We start from the raw sequence: 5,566 nt of genomic DNA, 5'->3' as shown, positions 1-5,566 counted from the left end.
GGGTTAGAAGTCTTCATATTCTGTCTCCCTTTCTGATATTTCCCACTCATTTTTTCTCCTTTCCCATTTATTCCCTTTCACTATTTTTTATATTTTCAAAATGAATGAGACCATATAATGTTTGTCCTTCTCTGATTGACTTATTTCACTCAGCATAATACCCTATACTTCCATCCATGTTGAAGAAATTGGTGGCTATTTGTCGTTTCTAATGGCTGAGTAATTTTCCATTGTATACATAGACCACATCTTCTTTATCCATTCATCTTTTGATGGACACCGAGACTCCTTCCACAGTTTGGGTATTGTGGATATTGCTGCTATAAATATCGGGGTGCACGTGCAGGACCAGAATTCTAAAGATTCACACATTCCTCTCTTGTCCTTAAAAACCTTGACAGTAGCTTCTGCAAGCAACCTCCCTCCTACTGTCATCCCCATGGTTGACTCTCCCTTAAGTCAACACCTCACAGTTCCAACACTCCAAATCCTGCTCAGTATCCTTTTATAAGATTCTATTTGCTTATTCATGAGAAACACACACACAGACCGAGAGAGAGAGATGCTCAGTATTCTTTTACCAGTCTTTCTGTTTTTATTCTTTCATCTCTGATCAATTTCTTCGATGTTCGAAATGATTCAATAACCATCCATCTGTTCCAGGGATGTGACAAGTCCTGAGTCCCCCAATCTTCTGACATCTTAACTCTTTCCTCCCATATGTTTTTATACTAAAAACGGTGTGGTGAATTCTTTCTGATTTATATGTTAGAGGTCCACCTTGAACTCTGTTAATTTGCTTCAGAATTTCCTAAACTTATTCCCCCCCAACTCTGATTCTAGATCCTATGGACTTATTTTTGTTTGTACAAGCCTATTGAATATTGTACAATTATTATATTATGTTGCAGGAAGTACATGTAGACATATGTGGTCCATACATATATCGTCATCCAACAAGTGACATAAAGAGCAATGCACCTCCTAGCAGTGAGATGAGGCTTCTAACAGGGCAGGTAGTGTCCCCAGGGACTAGAATTGCAGGAATATTATAGGCAAGACTCCATGTCTTTCTGAAGTGGACACAGGTGCCTTTTGGTTGGTGGGCTCTGCTGGCAGTCTTCCTGCTGCATATGATCCATTCAAAGTTGGAAAGTATTAGATTTGGAGATAGAACAGAAGTCATGTGCACAGCCACAGGGTCAGGGGGACTGATCTGAGAAAACCAAAATTAAGGTTAATTAGAGCCACAGATTTAAATTGAATTCAAACTGAATTTCCTGCCACATTTGTTATCAAAAAAACCTGATAAATCTGTAGAAGTGTTCAAGGGTAGATATTTTTCTTCTCTTAGATGGATTATACTATTTGAATGTAAAGGAATTCATCAAAAACTTACAGTGGAAAGGCAGCATTATACTGTTCATTTAGGAGGGATAATGGAATGGAAAATGTTCTTCCTGACACCAGTTTATTATATCCCAAACTCTGCATGAATGCAGCTCATTCTGCATCAGGTAAGCTTATTAAAGCCATTACAGAAAATCACCGATTTGACTGGAGTGGAACACAGTGACTGAGTTGATAGAGAGTTACAAATCCAAGTACATTACCTGAAACGCTCTCAAATTCAGCTACATTCTAAATTTAGCAAAATCATGATCCTCAATACAGGAGTCCACATTTCTAAGGAACCGTGCCAGTCTGTCATTCAGGTGTTTCAAGAGGGCCAGTAAGTCCTGTGGAGAGGAGCACAGGCCAATATTCTGACTCACTGAAATGTGCAAAAGGACATATGAGAAACCCTATACCATTTAAGGGGTAGGATAAAATCACTCTATGGGGACACATGACACCTAAAATCCAAGATTTACGTGCAAAAAGCATTACAAAGTACTATGTGGACACAAAGTCTGAAGTCTGGAATATTACTTAATAAAAACATAGTTTCTCAAAGCAGTCAATATGAACACACAAAGGCAGTCACAACAGTTTGACAAGTAGGGCAAGAGGAGAACAGTTAGGACTTGAGATCAAGGAGTTATCAGGTAACATTCAAAACATGGTGTGGAGAAAAATGCCACTAAACAGTTATGAAAACTAAGGGAAAAAAGGTGGAGGAGTTCCTTTCATTGATCCTTCAGGTGTAGATATCAGCTCATTGTGTGTGACCTCTACCATCCCCATGTTGTAACCTAAGGCCCATGAGATGGGAGGAGGAGGTGGGTCCTTGGGGAGCACTTAAGTCAGCAGATCAATCCCCAGGATGGGATCAGCAACCTTACTCACCAGGACTAGGAAATCTCCCTGCCTCCTGCCCCATGTGAGGTGACAGGGAAAGGACAGGCTAGGACGTGGGTGGTCTCCAGACACTGCATGTGTGTGCACCTGGACCTCAGATGTTACAGACTCCAGAAATATGGGAAATGAAGGTCTTTCTTTTGATTTGCCAAATCCATTTAGATGTTACAGCAGCCAGCACAGGCTAAAGTTATTGTTTATTATTATTATTATTATTATTATTATTAATTATTTTTGTTATTATTATTAAATTTAATTAAATTTTCCAAAATTTACTATACACCCAGTGCTCATCACATCACGTACCCTCCTTAATACCCATCACCCAGTTACCCCATCCCCACCACAACCTCCCTTCCAGTGACCCTCAGTTTAATTACCAGAGTTAAGTGACTCTCATGGTTTACCTTCCTCTCTAGTATTACCCTGGTCAGTTCCACTCCTTCCCTTTTGGTCTCTTTCAATATTTCTTATATTCCACATATGACTGAGGCCATATCATTGCCTATCAGTGATTGGTTTATTTTCCTCAGTATAATACCTCAAGTTCCAACCATATGGACTTGAATTTTCCTTCATGGTATACATAATTTCTAGCGGCTTAATTATACTTCAATTTATATATAAACCACATCTTCTTTATCCTTTTTCCTGTCGAGGCACACCATGGTTCCTCCCAGTTTAATTATTGTGGACATTGCTGCTGTGAACATTGTGGTGCAGGTGACCCTTCACTTAACTACATCTGTGTGTCTGAAGCAAATACCCAGGATAGCAATGACTGGGTCATAGGGTGGCTCTTTTCTCAGTTTTAGAGGAAATTTGATTCCGTTATCTGAAGAGCCTGCACCAGCTCTCATTCCTACCAACAGTGCAAAAGTTCTCCCTTTCTCCACATCCTCTGCAATATTTGTTATTTCCAGCCATATTAGTGTATCCATTCTGAGTTGTAGAAGTGGTATCTCCTTGATATTTTCCTTTGTATTTCCCTGATGACAATTCAGGTGGATCATTTTTCTCAGCTGCCTGTTGTCCGTGTGTAGGTCTTCTTTGGGGCAACGCCTGTAAATGTATTTTACCAATTTCTTGGCTGGATTGTTTGATTTTTTAGCATGAATTTGTTATGCAAATATCTCCTTTTATTCTGTAGGTTGCCTCTCATTATATTGACTACTCCATTGCTGTGCAGATTTTATCTTGAAGAAGTCCCAGTAGTTCATTTTCTCCTCTGTTTTCTATGCCTTAGATGTATTGCCATTAATCGCTGTATTTCAGGTCAAAAGTTGCTGCCTGTATTTTCCTTTATGATTTTGATGAGTTACTGCCTCAGATTTTGGTCTTTCATTCATATTGAGTTTATCTTTGTGTCTGCAGTAGGAGAATAGTCTACATTCATGCATCTGCAAGTGCAGTCCAAGTTTTTAGCACTATTTATTGATGAGTCTGTGTGTTTTACATTGTACATTCTTTCTTGATTCTGGAGGATTAGTTGATCATAGATTTGATTGTCCACTTCTGGCTTCTCTACTCGGTTCCATTCATCTATGTGCTGTTTTGTGCCAGTACCAGCTTGTCTTGATGATAACGACTCAGTAAAACAGCTTGACCACAAACATTGTGATGCCACTGCTGTGGCACTTTGATTTTTTTTCAACATTTTTCTACCTAATCAGCTTTTTAAGAAATAAACTGAGGAAGACACAATGAGATGGAAAGTGATTGCATGCTATGGATTAGAAGAATAACTATTGTTGGGACACCTGTGTTCCTCAGTGATTGAGTGTCTGCCTTTGGCTCAGGTCAAACTCAGGGTCTGTGGATGGATCTCACAGCGGGCTCCCTCCAGGGATCCCACTTCTCCCCCTGACTACATCTCTGCATCCCTCTAGGTGTCTCTCATGAATAAGAAAGTTATGAAATACTTTTTTAAAAACAGAACTAATATTTTGACAATATATGCTATCCGAAATATTCTATACAGTCAATGCAATCTTTATCAAAACATCGTAGACTTTCTATACAGAGTTGAGACACACAGTCTTAGAGATGTATGGCTACCAAAGATTCTAGTGACACATGAATCCAACGCTGATACTCTTGCAACTTCAGACTGCATTTGTTGTGTCAAGAACCTTTTAAGCTCCCTCAGCCAGTCAAAGGTGTATTGCTCACATATTCCTTCCTGGAGTTAAGACTAAGCTGCTGTCAATCATAGAGATATCCCATGAGAAGATTCTCTTCTCTGAACCAGGAGAGGTGAACCATCCTCAGCAGCAGAACCGTCTGTAGGGCCCAGAAGACTGTGCAAACATCCTATGTCAGTTCCTCACTAATTCACTGACTCAAACCCAATATCCTGGCCTTATATCTCCAAAACCCACATCCGGTTGTGTAAGAAGCACAAGGGCTGCCTACTTTTATCATTGCGTGTTGTGTTCCAGGGAGCTCATGCACATGCAACATGAAATACATCTCCACTTAGGTCTGTCATATGTCTACAGAGTAATTAGTCCAGAAAAATAACCCGGTAGAAGAGAAGGAAACACTGGGGCAACGACTGGAATTCCAATCCAGGACCTTTAGGAAACAAAGAATAAAAGATATTTAAATCAATAGATACAGAAAACAATACTTGTATCCATATGACATGATCTGTTGCAGGGACAAACCTGACAAGATCCAAAACCAAACCCTTAATTAATGAAGAACTTCGGGGAATCTATAAGATAAAAATCAACATACAAAATAAATCCAAGTATCCACACAGTAACAACTCATTATTTATAATTTAAAGATTTCATTTAGTTATTCATAAGATAGAGACAGAGACACAGGCAGAGAGAGAAGAAGTCTCCATGCTGGGAGCCCCACATGGGACTTGATCTCTGGACTCCAGAATCACTCCCAGAGCTGAGGGCATATCTCAACCGCTGAGCCCCCCAGGCATCTATAACAATAGAGAATTTAAAAGGCAATTAACAAAACCTTATTACATTGACACCGATGTTAAGAATATACTATGTAGGATTAAATATTTTGAAGGAGGCAAAATACTGTCCAATAACAGTACCTACATTGATGAGAGATTTTTAAAAAGTCATAAGGAAATGAAAAGGTATTTTTCATAGATTTTAACACTTCATAATGTCACAAGACATTAGACAGTGGCCTACAGATGTAAAGCAATCCTTGTTAATAACTTGTAAAGAACCAAATGTAGGTATGGTGCTGATTGTTTATTCAAAGGACATGCAAATAGGACCCT

The 5,566-nt window shown here is 39.2% G+C and overlaps 1 long non-coding RNA gene across 1 annotated transcript; it reads right to left on the bottom strand.

Annotated features, from left to right (window-relative positions):
- Window positions 1–338: 338 nt before the first annotated feature.
- Window positions 339–4,998, bottom strand: LOC119876521. The gene is made up of 3 exons (XR_005363828.1): window positions 4,717–4,998; window positions 1,614–1,739; window positions 339–1,216 (listed from the first exon to the last, which is right to left on the bottom strand). It is a non-coding gene; the product is annotated as an uncharacterized LOC119876521 (long non-coding RNA).
- Window positions 4,999–5,566: the final 568 nt, after the last annotated feature.

Source organism: Canis lupus, chromosome 8, assembly GCF_011100685.1.
Source record: "Canis lupus familiaris isolate Mischka breed German Shepherd chromosome 8, alternate assembly UU_Cfam_GSD_1.0, whole genome shotgun sequence".
NCBI classification, from domain to species: domain Eukaryota; kingdom Metazoa; phylum Chordata; class Mammalia; order Carnivora; family Canidae; genus Canis; species Canis lupus.
Note: the sequence above shows the minus strand (reverse complement) of the source record. Positions and strands in the feature narration are given on the sequence as shown.